The following is a 19,112-nucleotide window of genomic DNA, read 5'->3' as shown; positions in this document are numbered from 1 at the left end:
GTGAATTAACCGATTAAGATAAACTAGAAAATGCAGAGGGCAGAGGAAATAAGACAGGAAGAGGGTTTGACAGAGGAGAGGCAGGTGGATAGACAGAGAAAGTCAGAACAATGTCTGTTTAGCTTAATCATACTGCTTGAAGTATTTAATGTTTGTCTAAACGTTTCCACGGTTAGCCAGAGCGGTTTGAGATAAAGTTCTGATAAGCCAAAGTTTTTTTTCGCTATCAGGCAAATCTATAAGCTCTGATTTCGTATAGCATTGTTGCTGTAAAACCTATGCATCTATATATTTTTACACCGGCCACCTCTTTCTGCTTAATGAGCCTATCTCAACCCTTGTTTTACATAGATAAATGTTGGGTCTTGGGGCCATATACCGTCAATACCGAGTTTTCGTTCTGCAAGCCTCCCAGATACTTATTCGCAACTTCATGATATTGTTCCAGATCGTCAATCATCTCATTGACGTCTGCAGTATGTTTCCATATTCCTTAGTCGCGGACAATGTGACACTCTGTAGATACCGCCATTCAGTTTCGTTGACTAAAACTTTTCCATTTACTCTCAGAAAAGGGAAATAGAATAGAAATTCATATTTAAGACTAGCATTAATTTCAATGCTGTAGATAAGTCATTCAACTCCATTTTGTAATACTGACTTCACCTGTCTGGTTTTATTGCGTCATGGACGCACAGATTAAACCTGAAGGGTTGACGTTTTGAAGTTTTTTCCATACGCATATTTGAAAAAAATAAGAATTTGAAATGTGTGTCAATTTTCTGAAACCTTGAGCAAAAATCTTTTGTCAGATACAAACTGTGTCAAACTTTAAAGACGACATTTTCAACTTGTGCCAACACTTTTTTCCGTGAGTGAATATACGCATAAACAAACGAAATCAGTAGTGGAATTCACTAACTTTTTTAACGAAATTTGCCATCGCTTTATTTGTGAATCGATAATTATAACGATTTCGTTATTAAGTAACTATTTTGTATCGATATTTGTTTATCGACGATCAGTTGTGTTGTTAAATAAATGGCAAGTAAATTTGCTTCGTTAAAATTCACGAAATTAATATTTCTGGCAATTTTAGTTAAAAAAGAAATTCGAAACTTTAATTAAATACTTTTAAACACGAAAAGCAGCTTTTCCAGCCAGCATTTTTTGAAAATTTTGATCAAAAAATATTTAAATATCATACCCCAAGATGATTAAAAACGTTCAAATTTAAAAGCAGTTTCTGTTCGAAAATTAACGTATCGTCGGGAGAAAAATGTACCATAAATGTGATTATTCTTGAATAATCATTTATGATTCCTATATCGAAACGCTTTTTATTCATATTTGATATCATTGTAAAATTGAGCTTTAATAGTTTTAGAATAATATTTGACTGCTTTTCACAGTCATCTTCTGATCATATTCGTGAATATATTTCAATCGTTTTGGTTGAGATTTTTGAATCATTTTTGAATGCCATTATAATGCACTTATTCTTCATATCTCATTCATTCACTACATAATAATCTTATTTCATCAGGGAAGAAAGCATGCGAAAGCGAGCTATTCGAACCATAGCTAACTCGCAAAATAACTTGACCGATATACACCTGCGACTACCAACGTCAGCATTATCGTCTGCATCTTAAAATACGGATACGATACGGGATGTTGAAGCCGTATGTCAAGATAGTCTCACTTACCTGGGTTTCAAATAGCTCACAACCTATGTATTGTCCAATCATTATGTATTTTCTGGGAAGCTGAAGGGGAGAAATGGTTGAGGAAATCTACGTTCGCGAGCAGCATTACAATATTTTTGTCTTGAAGAATATCTTTTGCATAAATAATAAAATTTTTATATATTTTTTTTAGCTTCATGATTGAAAAAATATGTGAATGTGAAAAAAATAAAATTTTTAATGAAAAGTAAAATTTCAACAGATATAAAATTCATTAGTCAGTCAACAAATATATTCATAAAAGATTCAGAAAGCTGAATTAAAAATGATTATAAATTTTTGATCACCTAAAGTAAACACATCTGATCCAAATATGATTCCAAAATGTGATCGAAAAACTATATTCAGTTTTTGATCATCAAAGGCATATTTGATTATTCTTTTTGTTGGTTTTTATGAAATATTAAAATTTAGTCATTAAAGGACTTCAACAATTATTCCAAAAAGTGATCGAAAAATTCTTTTTAGTTTTTCATCATCAAAAGTATTCATATTTCATTATTTCTTTTGTTCAATTGTATGATAACTCATTATTTAATCAGAAAGAGTAATCAAATTGTATTGATATGTAGGGAAAATCAAAATTGAATCACCTAAATGCTGAGTGGGTTATTTATAAATCAAATGGCATTTGAGTATTTGGCGTACGTTTTATCACAAGACGAAGAATTACTAAGCCCACCGCCAGTGGGCAGACGCCTTCTTTGAGAAGTAGATAACCCATTTCACTTGAATGCAACGGAGTTTCGAAAGCTGTACCGACTAACTCCAGACTTGGCTCATGATATTATTTCTCAACTTGACGGTTAATTAAGGGGTACAAAAATAACTGCGATATCAACAGAGAAAAAAAGAAACTAATACCGCATTTACTTACCTTTTGTTAAAATATGTACAAACTTGCACAATAATGACTTTTAAAAGCAGTTAGTATACGGAATTTATTTATTTTTGTCATTCCTTTTGTGCTTTTCCCATTTTTTAGTTTCGTTAAGCTGTGCTGCCACCTTTCTACTATTAAAGTGAAATTTAAATGTCATTTATTTCGAGTCGTTAAGACTAAGTTAGTGAATAGTACAATCGACACGGCAAGCGACAAAATCGTTAATTAAAATCTCGATAAATCGCATCGTTATAAGTTAGTGAATTTCACTACAGGTCCCTTATCATGTTTTGTTAAAGTGCATTATGTAGTATCTAATGAGTACTCGTAACACATAACAGTCAACACAGCTGCTTGAGAAAAATCAAGCTTTTTGTTTTATTAAAGATCCTTTAATTTTTAAAAAATAAATACCATCCTCTACTACCACTGACTGAGGGTATTCCCGTTTTATATAAAACTTATGTATATGGAATTTCAGCAAAGCCTTATGGTCCCGTCTGGACACATTTTTTGTTTACCTTTTACTCCTTTCATTATCATTTCGTGCGAAAAAAGTAGAAAAAAGTTGAGTGAAATGTGAACAAAAGCGTCTTAGACACGAACAATCAATGAGGATTTTATACAATCTTCACTTGCAAACAATCAGCTTTTCATTCGTATGCAATGAAAAGATCAACAAAAGGATATCAGATAGTAAACGATATTATTAAGTTTTGAAGCTAGACCCAAGTATAACGTTGAGATAAAAAATTGTAGTGGTAGGTACGATGTTCGGCTATCCGGATACGTAAACGGAAAATCCGGATATCCGTATGTCCGGAGACTGGAATACAAAAGTTGAATATCTGCATATCAGAATTGAACGAAGCAAACATCGGAAAATTATTCACAAAATATGTTTGTAGATTATTAAATTAACGTCAAAAATTAAGAAACTACAATTTTACAAACAAGTGAAAATAAGAACAGTGCCATTTGTTTATATTGTGAAAAAACGCTATAACAAAGGATCGACATCAAGTCTATGGAACCACTATCGGGTTTTCCATTTTCAAGAGAATGGTATGGACGCAAATGCTGTTCTGGGTTTGAGTCCTGACATAAAGTCAACCATGCAGTGCAGATACACTTCAATTGGGTCTTAATTTAGAAATGAAACTACCGGAATGTTTTGGAGTCATCCAAAAGGTTTCAAAACTGATGATGAGTTTGAATCATTCGAGTAAACGTACATATGCTCTCGAGAAACGTTTAATACAAACTGAAAAGACAGTTAAAAAACTAATCCAAAGTTGTTCAACTAGATGGAATTCAGTTCTTTTTATGTTGGAAAGAGTTAAAGAGCTTAGATCTTCTATTGTTGCAGTAATTGCTGATCGTTCAATTTTCAACAACAAAGTCGCTCAAAATATCGCAATTTCCGACAGTGACTGAGATGCAGTTGACGTTGTAATAAATGTACTCACCCCTTTCGAAATCGCGACAAATGTGCTTAGCAGTGACAGCGAGATTACATTTTCTAAAGCGAAACCCATCATTCATAAAATTATTAACAAGCATCTGAAATTTAAAAACACTGATACGAGGATGGCAAAACATTCAAAGAAAAAGTAGCTGCAGATTTGAGAAAACATTTTTCTTTTCAAAACATTGAAGGTCCATCTCTGGAAGATATCATTATTGCACATATGGCGAGTTGTCTTGATCCGAGGATCAAACAGTTGAAGCACGTTGAGACCTTTTGCTTTTCGTAACAAAATAAAAAATCATTTCGAAAAATGGCAATAAAATGGGTACTGCTGATATGAATGCCCATGAAGAAGCTCCGTAAAACAGTGACCTCACGGCCATGGATATACTAATAAATGATAATGACGGTGACACAAGGGAGGAAGACGAGTTTTCGCACTACTTATTCGAAGAACAAATAAACCACAATCTCAGTGCCAGCAATTGGTGGCAAGACCATGAACAAATATATCCCAAACTGTCGAAAATTGCAAAAAATATCTTGCGATACCTGCCACCTCAACAGATTCTCAAAGGGTATTTTCAAGTGCTGGAAATGTAGTTCGTCCAACGCGAAAGTCTTTGAGTCGGGAAATGATATCGGCACTTGTTTTCTTACACCAGAACAAGAAGAAAATTGTGTTTAACATCGTATTACATATTTCTCAATATGAACCTTTTTTGTATACACTGTTAATTGATTTAATTGCCCCATGAATTTATTGTTATTAATGTTAAATAAACATATATGGTACATCAATTTGTTGCTTTCACTGGATATCCAAAAATACGGTTATTAAGATCTTTATAAATCCGGATATCCGGATAGTTTCACAATATTAACCGGATATCCATGCCGTCCGGATTTTATTCGTGTCAACGGATATCCGTATGGATATCCGGATATTCGAATATGCGGATAGTCCCAGCCCTAGTTAAGTCTGAACAAAACGTGACGTCACGCCAAGGAAATTTATTTGCTCTCTCAATTTTATTGTTTGATCTTGCTTGATCTTGTATACATACATAGCTAGTTGGTTTATGGAACATACGCATTTCCAAAATTCTATTTTCAAGGCCTTTTTTTCTATATTTCTCGGTTGACAAAAATTCTACTCTATTTTTTCTTCTGCCAAATCCAAAAAAGTAGGTAACTAAGAAAAATTCACATTTTTAATATTAATTTAAAAAATTTTAGTTTTGCATTTAAACCTGTCTTGGACTCAATGGTATTTTTAAGAATTTCCTAAGTTCAGTTTAAAATGTAAACCATATTTTATACAAAAAAACTGTATATTTTTTCAAGGGTTTAAAGAACTTATTCAACAAAAAAAGTTTGAAAAATTGTGTAGTACAATAAAAGCTTTTGAGTTTAAACTCGCATTTATAACCGTGTGCGCGTAAAGCTGAGTGGAATGTTCGCATGTCTCTGACTGGTGTTTTATGATTTCTATTGCAGAACTTATATGTAGTAAATAAATTTCTAAGAAAATATGGAAACAAATTTTGAGAAATAATGTGGCGCCCTTTGTAGTTGGTGTCTATCCATACCGTGGCATCGTTAACATAAACCTAAAGTAGTTAGTAAACCGTAGAACAAACCTGAAAGTAAAAAAGAAGAAACATAAGATAAGCGATAAGTTTGTACGTGCCTCGTAGTTGTTGTTTTATGTACATAGTTCATCAAAGCTTAAAATACTTGCAAAATTTGTCCAAACCGCGTAATTCGAGTACAACATAAAGAAAATTATTCTTGCGAATTATGTCAGAATAAGCCTTTTATAATCTATACCTTCCTACATCAAATTTCCCGAAAACAATGTATATATGTATGTTCATAGTTTCATCGAGCAAAAAATTAGTACAAGAGTGTAAAAGACAAAATACGAAAATTGAAAGCAAGAGAAAATATGAAATATAAAGAACATTGTAAAACTTCATGTTTGATGGCAAGAAAATTTAAGAAGAAAAAATTTAAATGAAAGAAGAAAAGTTTTGAAATAAGGTAAAGCTTTTTGTTCGTTTACGTAAAGGTGCGGGAAAGAAATCAAACTGACGTTAATTTATCGAGGGGAAATGAAAGTCTTATTATTTAAGTATTTCGTTTGACAATAATTACTTAATAAGCTCAGCACAAAGTAGTACATCTGTTATTAAAATTGTTATATCCAGGTTAGTCCAGGAAGTTGAGCGAGTTGAGGAAGCAATCCCTGCCTTTGGAAATATGTATACCCGGAAACCTTGGGATTATCTTGGCAGCATAATGATATTAAGATATTAAAATATCAAAGGTACTAGGAAACTAACATGGCAATAATGTTAACAGTTCTGCACATAAACATTCAAGACAGTGGCTTCGAAAGAACTTCTACTGACTCCTGATGAGGGTTCGTTAGATGTGACGCTGATCCAGGAACCATGGCTATCATCTAGAATCTAGAGGAAAGATTTTTGGGCTTTATGTAAAAATAGAAAAATATATAGAAATATAAGAAAACTGCTATATATTCAGCATAAAAACAGGACTGAGATCGAGCGTTGGCCAAAATAAAAATATTGTATCAGAATTTGAACTATCTGAAAGGACTTTAAATTTTAGTTGGCTCAACTAAGTTTATTGAGTCGAGTTTTTACTATTTTTATAGATTAACATACACTTCACAATTCTGCCTAGCAATGTTTTTCAGCTGGGTGACAAAAGAGTTCTCATTTATAAACATCTGTTTTTATGTATGTATGTTCATTGATATATCTGCAGTTCCTGTAGCATTTCGGCTGCTAAATTCAGAATAATATTGCAGCAATAGAACACCAATATCCTTACCATCTTGATGCAAAATTGTTTACAGTTAACACAATGTCATTTCAACGTGTTTTGTTTTTTCATTTTTTGTTGACGTTTCCCGTTGCTACCATTTTAACAATTAAAACGTGGAATTCAACTTGGGGAATTTCTCAGGAAAATGGCGCAATGAAACCGGAAACTGCGAAAAATACATACACAGACATACATAAATATATGTAAATAAGAATGTATATGAGCAATGAAACAATTCATGCATACGTAGACGCGGTACGAAAGTATTTGGAGAGGAAAATCACTGAAAAGCTTAGTTATTCAAGAGATAAGAAATTGTGAAGCAAAGCATGAAATGAGATTAGAAAGTCACTTAGTTTTGGGACTACAACTAATTAGACTGAAATAATGAGTTGCAAAAGGAGAAATTGTGAACAATTTATATAAGGATGTTGATACTGTCATACGTGTGACATATACATATATACGTACATTAGGTAGTTTAGTCGCTGAAAGGAAACTTTTAAAAATGTAAAAGTTCATTAAAAAACTTTAGAAGCTAAGCTGTACAACTAATTTTTCTAAAAGAAGCTTTTCGGCCGATGAATGGAAGACAAAAACTAAAGTCTTCTCATATTCTCCTACGCGTTCCGGTGTTTTTTTTTTTTACATCTTCATCAGGAAGTCTAATTCATTTGAATAAAACATAAAACGATAAACGAACATTAAAAAGCTATTAATAATTAGCATTTAGAGACAACAGTTTACTGACATTCAATTTAATATGAGGTTTTTTTTTCTAAAGCTTTAAAATTTTTTCTGCTGGTTTAGAAAAAAGCTTCAATTGAAATACACAGCTATTTTGCTGCAATATCTGTCGAAGAAATAATGTGAACATTAGGAAAATCAATTGAGGAGTTGTGAAACTTCTTAAAACTTATACAGGTAGACCAAAGCTAGGGCAGAACAACGACTGAAGGGTCTCTAGAAATTGTTATACGTCAATGACATTTTTGTGTGTCACACTTTTTTTGTAAAAAAAGGGTAAATATAAAATTCCAGCGGAGTCGGGCGACGTTTAGTATATTGCTTATATAGGGGCCACACTATATGGTAGTACGAGGTACTTAATTTTTTTTTAAGAACAAGGAAAAAACAAGTACAGAGCTTTACATTTTGTGATGTCACGAAGTCTATTGCAGAGATATAAAAACATATTTGGCGTGGGTATAACAGCTGAGGCTATGCTTCCTAGTTCCTAGGAACATCGTCCCTAGACACTTTTTTGCACGTAACTCGTTACATTTTTTGTCTTAAAAAAACATTTAGCACTCAGTATATAACCGAACAACTCAGCGTTTCGCCATAAAAAATTTTTGTTTTTTAATATTTCAACTTTTGCAACACAAACAATGATACTATAAAAGAAAGTTATTAAAATTTATAACTTCCGATAGCCACTTAAAAACTAAGGCAACTTTTCTAGAAAATAGCTTTTTCGGTTATGCCTGAAAGCCACAGATGTGATAGTAGCTGTGTATGCGCGGTATATATCATTCACATCTTCTTCAAAACTTACCATCTTGTCTATTTTTTGTTGCATGCGTAACCCTTCGAGTGTTGTATATGTTCATACCCTAAAGAGAAGTCAGTAACTAGTAGAAGTAACTAGAAGTACATCGCCATGTTAAATTCGCCGGTTGAAAGCATGTAAAAGAGATAGATGGCGAACTATTAGCGAATGTCTCTCTATCCACAATTCGTATTCTGTATTTATTGCGTTAACAGCAGTTTATTTTGTTTCTAGGTGAGGTTAGGTTGAACTGGCCATTCCATAGACTGAAAGAGTTCGTAGTATTATCATAAAGTTTGTTTAACGACCAAACTGAAAAATCCTGTCAAAAGCCAGGAAATATGTAATCGCTAAGGCTGAGCAACCTTTGTCTTGTTGGCGTTTTCGCCCATACATACACATAAGGATCTAGAAGACAGTGACGAATTCTTTACCATGCCGAGACAGATTAGCACTCAGACAGTATTAAAAGGCAGCAGCCTAAGAAAGTTATTACAACAAACATCCGACTATGTACTTAATGTTTATAATAAAGTTCTTAACATTTACGGACCTCTACTCGTTCGCGACAGCGAGTCCCGAAGAAGTTTTAATGATGAGCTGTACAAGTTTTACGCAGAAATCAACATAGTCCAGCGATTTAAAACGCAGCGGCTACGCTAGGCAGGATACGTTATTAATGAAAGATGATGCTCCGGCTAATAAAGTATTTTTATCGGAATCCGCCTACGGAAGTAGCGGAAGAGGGTGCCCCCCTCCGCTGGAAGGACCAGGTGGATCAATTGGCGCCAGTTAGCACAATTGGACGTCCATAACCGTTTAAACAGTTAAGTGCCAATGAGGTAAGTAAGTAAGTAAGGTATATAATGTGCTGTTTCGCCCCACGTAGACTTTCACACTGGATTTCATATTAAACTGACGCAGTTTACCAGAGTTGCGGGAAGTGCTTCAGTGCACCAACCTTCACTCACATTTGAGTGGTAATGCAAAAATATGAGCCTCACTCAACTATAGTAGGAGTGAATCTCAACAACTTTTTACTAAAATATAAAAGCTATTAATGAATATAGATACAGCTTTGCGAAGTCAGTGTGCATTGCGGTGACTCACGTTCCCGCAGAATTTTGATTTACTAATTGACTCGTTATTCCATTGGTCAAGGCTATGTAAGCACTTTATTTTATTCAGTTAAGGTAACTTTATTTAAAATTTCAAAGGAAATTGCTATAAGGTACAAATAAGAACATTTCACTTGTATACAGTTTCAACCAAAAACTGAAAGGATTTTATACTTTGTGTGGCCTCCATTGTTTATAATAACCGATGCAATTTTACATGGTATTGAGTTCACTAAATTTTTTAGCACAGCGAAGTATATCCTAGTTCATTCTGCCTGAATAGAACTTTTCAAATTGACGTCCATTCTTGTACACATTGTTGGAAACGATACCCCAAAAATTGTCCACCAGTTTAGGTCTGGACTTCATTCAAGCCAACGCAATATAGAAATATTTTTTGAAGTAAAAAATTATTTCGTATTGTTTGATCTGTGAATGGGGCCGTTATCCTGTTGAAATTCCCCGATTCACCACGTCTTTCCTCAGCGGGTTTCAGTAATACTTCATATAGCAGCTCTACATATAGCCAGAATTTATTTTATGCGAAATGAAGCAAATTGGCGCTTTCCAACTCAAGCTGAAAGCAGGCCATGAGAGAGCCACTTTGAGATCGTAACTCAAAATGTGTCGTATTCTTCTCGTTCTCACGTTCAGAGATAGTTGACATCTAATTTCCCTGGGACTAATATTTTTATTCACGTCAAGGCGCTATATTTCCCGATTAGTCCTCTCATGCAGTTTTGATTTGGCCCTTTTTCTTTTCACTGTGCAATACTCCTTGGGATTTTTCACAGTGATGTGTATCACATTTTAACCTCTGTTCAGTTTTATTGCTATATCACGTATTGTACCGCCCGAGTCACTGTAAGCAAGAATGTTTAAACGCTCTTCTGGAGACAATCTTTTTCCTAGCGGCATTTAAATCGTAAACCAATTTTCTTTTGAAATATTTAATATTACATTTTTATTATTTATACACAATTGCGTTAAACGTTTAAATACAAAGGCCGTTGATACCGTTTTTATAAACCAAAAGAACAAACAGATTTTTTTAACGCGTGTGTTGCAGCGCGCTTGTCTTCTATAGCTGCTTCTTTCTACTTCTTAAGGTTTTGAACTGCAATTTAAAAAAAAAACGGTACTTAAGAAAAGATAAAGTTTTATTTGTTATCAAGGACCCAAATTAGTATTCCTTTTACAATATATGTAAGTCCTTCAGAAAAAATTATTCCTGTTGATGGTCCTTTGCCGGATGCAGATCCGGTACGTTCCGGTAACAAGCATTAAGCTACTAGCCACTAGCCTGACCACATAAAACCTTCTAGGCCATCCCGCCACCCCATTCTCTATATCCAAGAGGAAATTGGGGTTGCCAGAGCTTTGGCTGCTATAGAAAAAGGACTCGCCACGGGTAAGTGAGGTTGACAATTGGGTTGGAGAAGCTATAAATTGCGCTGGCAACCCCTTGAACCAATTTGGTATTTAAGTGGCCTCTTACGACAGGCATACCTGCCGCGGGTATATTCTAAGCCCCTCAACCCGTTGGGGTATGTATTGTCGTGCTTTCCCTTAGTAAATCAGGATTCATACGAATCCACCATAAACTTGATTTAAAACAAGTAAGGAAGTCTAAGTTCGGGTGAAACCGAACATTATATACCCCGCTGTACACTTGAAATGCTGTTCTTTGTTTTGTGTGCTTAATAGTGTTACATACAAGGCTGCGCAATTATACATATATATATATGGTTCTATTCTGAGCTCATTTTCGTTTAAAAGAAGCAAAAAGGATACAGAGGCTAACACCAAAAACCTTGAGCACACCCATTTTCAAAAAGTTGAGTGTTTTCCAATTTAATGTTATAATTCAATTTAGATAGTAAAATTTTATTGATACAAAGCTCTTTTTCGCTAAGATATAGCTTATTATTTTCGTCCACGACCCTTTTAAACATCTTTTATATAAAAGTGGGCGTGGTCTTTAACCGATTTCGTTAATTTTTCTTCAAAGCATTCCTTATAGTAAAGGCAACCTCTATGCCGAATTTTGTTACGATAGGTTTACGAATTTTTTATTTATGATTAATAATAATTTTAAAATTGATTTTATCACAAGTGGGCGGTGCCACGCCCATTTTAAATTTTTTTTCAAATTTTTATCAAGAGTCTCAATCTGATCAAATGTCAAATTTCAACATTTTAGGTGTATTATTTATTAAATAATGAGGTTTTTTGTGTTTTCCAAAATGTTATATATATAAAAAGTGGGCGTGGTTATTATCCAATTTCGCTCATTTTCAATACCAATCTATTCTGGGTCCAGATATGCTCGTGTACCAAATTTGGTGAAGATATCTCAATATTTACTCAAGTTATCGTGTTAACGGGCAGACGGACAGACGGACGGAGGGACGGACAGACGGACAGAGGGACGGAGGGACATGGCTCAATCAAATTTTTTTTCGATACTAATGATTTTGATATATGGAAGTCTATATCTATCTCGATTCGTGTATACCTGTACAATAGGCCGGTCGATTTGTGGGGAGGCAAAAAAATCGCCCATTGCTCTGTGAAAATCGTATTCTAGGGATCAAAATAAGAAACTTTGCCGAAGGAACCATACCTCTAAAACGAATTCTGATGTCCCCCCCTTTGGATCGAACTTGCAAATTTTGAAATCAGAATTCGTTTTAGAGGTATGGTTCCTTCGGCAAAGTTTCTTACTTTGATCCCTAGAATACGATTTTCACAGAGCAATGAGCGATTTTTAAATCGACCCGCCCTATTGTACAACCAACCGTTGTCCAATCAAAGTTATAATACCATGTGTACAAGTACAGCGGGTATAAAAATATACCAGTTAACTTTTTCACATTAGATATAATAATTTCTTTGTGCCACACCAAAACTGTAAGACATTATTTTTAAATTTCGTTAATTTTCTTACTGGAACAGTTTTTCAAAGTTCCAACTTTGCACTGTTTTTAGTGTAGTGATGATATCTCCACTAAAACTCAGCTTATTGATAGTGAAACAATTTGAGTAACTGCAATCAATTTTTTAGTCGAAGCGGAGAAAGGTAGCAAACACTACCACTAAACTGAAAAAAAAAAAAATAGTGCGCACTGGTATTTTTAAATTATCATGTAATGCACTCAAAATTTAGTGCACTACCCCCAACTATGAAGTTTACAAATTTACTTTATTATTTTATAAATGTCAGAGAAATCAGCATATTGTTTAACAACAACTTATCCCCTTGTACTAATACCGATCAACTCCGATTCTGTACGTACCTACTCACTATATCTGACATATTGCCATTCCATCAATGAAAACAAATGAATAAAATGCAACTCAAGGCGAAAAATGCCCCTCGAATGCAAATCGATTAAAAAATATTGTATCGTATGTAGTGCATTTCATTGTACTATTTTAGCTTACTAGAACGGCAATGAAGTCTCGTGAAGCAAATCGACTGTCACTGCCTGTTTGGCATAGCTTAGAGACCCGCGGTCATATGTGCGTTGTATAGCATAATTTATAAGCACATTGCCACAAGCTATTTTGGCACCAACAACCATCCAAACAATGCGTGACAATTGTGTGACCGTTAGCTGCGCCTTGGGTACGGATGGGCGCGTTTGTGCTTTAAAGTCAACGGGAAGTATTTATGGGCACTGTGTAAACTAATTAAATGTGTTTAGTTGAATAGACATAGTGTACGCATCTAAAACTACATACATATGTTCATACATATTTACATATGTACATATACCTAAATAAAACTGCATATTTCATGCACAAGTGCAAATACAACATACGTAGCAACAACGAACAAACTACAATAGTTAAATGCATTTGTGAGACCGTTTGAATCGGATAAAAAACGTTCATTGGCCTTTTGATCGTTTGTTTAATTTTAAATAGCACTACACTAACAACACTCAAAGTGTTCTACGATAAAAAGTGAAACTTTCCCTATCGTGACAACAGCAGTGTTAATAAATGAACACATCATCAAAAATCTGCCTTTAAACTTTTTTTAACAATTTCGAATTGTAATTGCCCACTCCCAGCATTTGTATACCCTTTAGGAACATAAAATGTTTTTAAGCACATGAAACGTTACGCGCTGTGACATGGAAAAAGAAGAGATAGACGGGGATTCGAGGAGTCTTGAGGCGCAATATACATATAGTTTATCCAATCAACGTGTAAGCCTCGGACAATATTTGAGCTTACTCGAATCTGATCCGACAATAGACTATCAACCTACTGCTCAAGCAAGCAAACTACGAGATAACCAAAATCAGACGGGATCTACATATTTTATGCCGAATCCGATCGGCATCTGTAAGGCAGATGAGTTTTCATAAGATTTTCATGGTAGAAATACACTGGGAGTGTTTGCCGAGGGGCGACCCTGTTTATAAAAACGTTTTTAAGGTATTTTGATGTTATTTTTCTCCGGCCACAAACACTGGACCTTCGGTATGGTTGGCAAGCACGCCGGGTTAAAGCCATTTGTGTCTAGCCTAAGTGGCTACAAGCACGGTTATAAATTTGACCTAAATTTTAAACCATTCATCGGTTTAAGCAATTTTTGAAATTTTTTCGTAATAACCTCTCAATTTACTACTGGTCCTTTTAATTTTATTCAGTTTCAATATTAAACTTATTTAAAAAATAAGTCTAAATTCTTAAATAGTTTTAAAACAAAACCAAAAAGTTTCAAAAATCTAAAAACAGAAAATTGTAGTCACTTTTGGGGGTGAAGCAAAACGAAAAATATTCAAAATTCTACAAATAGAAACTTGTATACACGTCTGGTTTTAAAACCAAACCCAAAAGTTTAAACTTGGTTCTGAAAATTTAAAAATAAAAAATTTCATTTGTGAAAAGTGCTGCAAGTCATAGATCCTTTTTCGAAAGATCCTATTATTTATATGAGGTGGTATGGCATGTTTTCTTACAAAGATGTGATAGCTGAGTTGATAGAGCAAGCTACTAAAATCCGTGGGACGTCGGTTCGAAACCAGGCCACCGCCCACTAGTATGTGGTGCAAAAAAGTTTCACATTTAGGCTCAAAATTTTAACAGTTGAAACGCTGGCTTTGCCGTTCCTAAGATTGTAACTCATAGGATTGGCAGAGCCAACAATTCTTTATTTTTGATGTAGCGACCGCGTCTACTCTTATAAATGGACCTGTCCAATAATCCGGACGAGAGTCGCACGCAGAATTGTAGGCAATCGAATAAAAACGCGTTTACTAAGATTTCGATTGTATGTATGCTTTATTAATGCTAGTTGTTCAAAGCGATATTGGACGAACTAACACGTATGGCAGGCAAACGAGAATGGTTCTCAGTTACATTGCTTATACAGTATTTATAGGCGATCATGACGATGCTGATCGTCAGTGATGCATTTTAAGGTACTACTGTGCACAGGCCAGAGTGGTTTTTTCACAAAACATTACAACGAGTCTACATGTATAAAATTGAACATATTTAGGGTATACTACAAGTAAAATGAAACAAATATCATTGATTACATTAACTGTGGTTGTTACACAGTGTAATATTTGTTGGTTGAACCGGTCAGTATTTGAGGACCTCACGTAGACTAAATGAGTCTATATAGTGGCCGGTTTTGGTCATTTTCTCTCATACATTCCTTATAATGTATTAAGAGTTAATCACAAAATTAACCAGACGCTTTGTAGACAGTATTGTTTTGCCTAGCCTGTTTATTCTCCCCTTCAAGTCGTGTACACATTTTCAATCATTTTTCTAAAGCATATGTATGTAAACTAAATGTTGAACTGAACGAAGGGTTTCACTGTTTGTGTCAGGATTTAAATAAGAATTGCACTATTTTTATACCTACGACTTGGTCTTCCTAATTAATGCGCAACAAATAAATAAAAACAATAATTCAGGCGGTTGGATTGGAAGCACGTCCTTTCCAACCTCTCAGACAACGCAGCCCCAATTGTTGCGTGATGCTTGTGCGCCTACTGTTTGTCACGTCTATTCCGACAACATGATAAATCTAAAAATGAGATGTAATGTTGCTCGGAATCACAACAAAATTCATAAAAGGCGGTCAGTGAACTTTTTCGTGTGAACTTAACATTTCTCAATGTGAATTTGGCATATAGATAATGTAAAATCAGTAAAAAATTTTACTGTGCTATACATTAATATTTAAAGTTAACCACATAAATAGAGAAAGTTTTAATTTTGCACTTTGATTGCTGACATTGCTTAGAGTACATGAACGAGAACGTATGAGTCTAGATTATGAAGCCCCACCCCATTACACTTAAGTCAGTTTTATTAGGAAAGTTCAGGCTAGATTGAACTGGCCGGTCCATTAGGACCTCACATAGACTACAAGAGTTCGTAGTGTTACCAGAAGTTTTTGTTTAACGATCAAACTGAAAAACCCCATCAAAAACCAGAACCTATGTTATAAAATAACTCCGTCCTCTTGGCAAATACTAAAGGCTTTATAGGACCTATGCCACTTGCTGCTTCTAGATCTGACAGCTGTGTCGCTCCTTATAGCTGGAGTCTTAGCCTGGCAAGCGCAGGGAACGCGCACAAAATGTCTGCTATCACTGACCAAGCCTAATGACGCGAGAAGGCAGTGTCCAGTCAGAATACCCGTCATGAGTCTACAGTCCTCTCTTTTTAATGATAGAAGCAACTTTGTTAGTCTAAGGTTGAAGACCTACCCATAATCTTGGACACATTACAACCCAACGCTTGGATCCACGCCTTTCCCGCTTGGTCGATCATGTGAACCTCTCGCCTTCTCTTAATCTCGCCCAATATAATTGGCACGTCTACGGAGCAGCCTTCAAGGGATGCCTTTTTTCATTACCATATGATCTGGAACCCAATATAGATGTATGCTTTTCCCTGTCCCGATCGTTTCCAGATATTGCTTACACTCTAACACATTTTTAGATGCTGTGCTATGAGACTATTACCAAAAATTAATTTTGAATGCACTGTACATCTCCATCAGATTATAGACTATTCGCATTCATAAAAAGTATTAGGCCTTTAGCACCGCCGATGACATTTCTGTCGTCACTTGTTTTTATAAAATCGCTACTTGCTACTTCTACGTACTTTAATTGTCAGCTATCTCTGTATCGAGTCGGCGTTTGTAAGAGCTTTGAATGAAGCGATGAGTCAAAGGATAAGTGAATATATTTGTTAATTTAGCTGTCAATATGCACGCAACATTACGAACACATTTTTCTATATGTCAATTTTTTACAAATTTTTCTGAACTCTTAATAACGAATAGGCTCATAAATCAATTAATTTGAATTAGATACACTACTTTGATGAATATTGTGTAAGGACTGTTTTAGACAACTTGTCTTTGGAATTTTTCTTTTTACAAAAAGACACATTCTTAAAATTTAAAACTGTATAGTAATCATTAAAAGCTCGTAATGAAAAAAATGTTCCAAATAAGTTAAAAATGTATAGACGGTTGACTAGGCTTACGTGAGTTTTTATGAAATTCCCTAACATGTCTCAAGCCTAAATGTTTATTGGGTAATGTTTCCTCAGTTTTTATACAAAAAAGTACTATCATTTTACAAAGTATTTAAAAAAAAATTTTTTTTTTTTTTTTTTGAATTTGGGAGTTAATTTCTTACTACATTTTATCCTACAATGCTTATTGATGAATATTTAGCGGTTTTTTATATCGATTGATTTTAAACACAATAAATAATTTAAGCAAGTGAAACGAGTTTGCTGGGAAAAACAAAAAGTGGTATTTATGTAAATAACTGGCGTCAAAATTCCTGGATTTCTTTATTTTTTAGCTTTTTGCATGTCAGATACGTTGCTTTTGCTATAAAGCATTATATACTCAGAGAAAAATGGAGTCCTAAAATCAAGCACCACTGGACTTAATTTCAGTTTTTTGTGTTCTTACAAATACACTAAAGTAGCGGCTTTGAGCATATCTTACTACTAACTCGCTTTTTCCAATTTATATGTATATGTTCTCCCACAGATGCTCGATGGGATGAGGTGCAGTGACTGCGGAGGCTGGTCTTAACACCCATGATTGATCCAAACTCAATTTTTCGGTACTAATTTATTTTTTAACATGTTCAGAGGGTCTAATTTATCCATGGAACCTTCAACGAATACCAAATTTTTAATACCGCCTAAGGCCAAACACACCCACACCATCACCTAACCGTTTCATGTTTCACTGTAAATATAACATTGCCTTTCGACAAGTATTTTATTTATTGTTCTCCATATTCAGATGTGTTTAAACGATTTTTGTAAGGAAAGATAAAGCATTTTATTTGGTTGGATAAGGAGTTTTTTCAGTAAAACCTGCCCATGTAGACCGTTTGCATATAATGCCCGATGCATTGTCTGGCACTTGCCGCTGCCCCTGTTATTTCTGAAATATTTTCGACAATTTTACAAAACTTCCCGAATCATTTTTTACAACACTTATCACAACTGATATCTTCGCACCACTTAGTGGCCTCATTTGGAACGCTTTTTCAATTTTCCATAAGTTTTTTCTCTGTCAATAATATTTTTTACAGCGTTGACTTCTATAATATTAACTCTCCAACTCGGTTCAATCCTTTTGCCGATATAACTAAAGATCGCGACTACCCAAACACTTCATTTAAATCGCCTGCATGGCTCAATTATATGGTTGGCTGTTCTCATAAGCTGTTTTTATTTTTTTCATTTCACTGGCATAGGAATTGTCAAAAGGAGATGGCAAACGCCAACACATTTACTGCCATGGTGGTAAATTTTTTATTGTTATTGATATTAGGGAAAAATTACAAAGTTTACAGACGGCGGTGTTTACTAGGACATGTTTCTCAATTTCACTTCTTCGTCAGCTAGCTTTTCGTGAGCTGAGTATTGAACACGAAATCTGCAGCATTCATACTTTATACTAGCGTAAAGGCCTTTATATCCAATCAGTCATATGAATGCCCCGCTGCTCGCTTTGCAATTGGTCTCTAAGTGTTGCCTTTTTTGTTGCTATTGCTTTTATTCACCATTTAGGTACATACTAATTCTGTATGTTTTTAATCCTAATTGTGTGGAACACTAATACAATGTGGAACAATTGTATAAAGCAATATGAGCATGTCTGTCTAATTAAATACAGGTAATTTTTTTTATTAAAAATTAATTTCACATCACTTCGAGTTATTTTTTTAGAAAATCCATCTAAATTAGCTCATTATTTTCCCACAAAACACAGGAATTGCAAATTTTTATGTTTTCTCTCCATCTCATTCGCCTAACACCAACAGGCAGATTTTGATAATCTGAACATAGATATGTTTTTGCTGTATAAATGAGCCAAGCAACAACCTTGAAAATCCTAGTTGAACCTTGGTCGCCTGCCATCCAAAAACCCAGCGTCTGTGGAACGGGTGTTACG

At 34.6% G+C, this 19,112-nt stretch overlaps 1 protein-coding gene and 1 long non-coding RNA gene across 5 annotated transcripts in view; both read right to left on the bottom strand.

Annotated features, from left to right (window-relative positions):
• Hs6st (heparan sulfate 6-O-sulfotransferase) overlaps positions 1-19,112 on the bottom strand; it is an 812,621-nt gene that overhangs the window by 711,627 nt on the left and 81,882 nt on the right. The gene's annotated exons all lie outside the window — the stretch shown is intronic.
• LOC137236723 (uncharacterized) overlaps positions 5,164-19,112 on the bottom strand; it is a 58,972-nt gene continuing 45,023 nt past the window's right edge. The window contains exon 3 of the long non-coding RNA XR_010948598.1: positions 5,164-5,745. This is a non-coding gene — a long non-coding RNA (uncharacterized lncRNA). The remainder of the gene's footprint in view (positions 5,746-19,112) is intronic.

This window comes from Eurosta solidaginis, chromosome 1, assembly GCF_040869045.1.
Source record: "Eurosta solidaginis isolate ZX-2024a chromosome 1, ASM4086904v1, whole genome shotgun sequence".
Classification (NCBI taxonomy): domain Eukaryota; kingdom Metazoa; phylum Arthropoda; class Insecta; order Diptera; family Tephritidae; genus Eurosta; species Eurosta solidaginis.
This window is presented reverse-complemented; position numbering and strand designations above follow the sequence as displayed.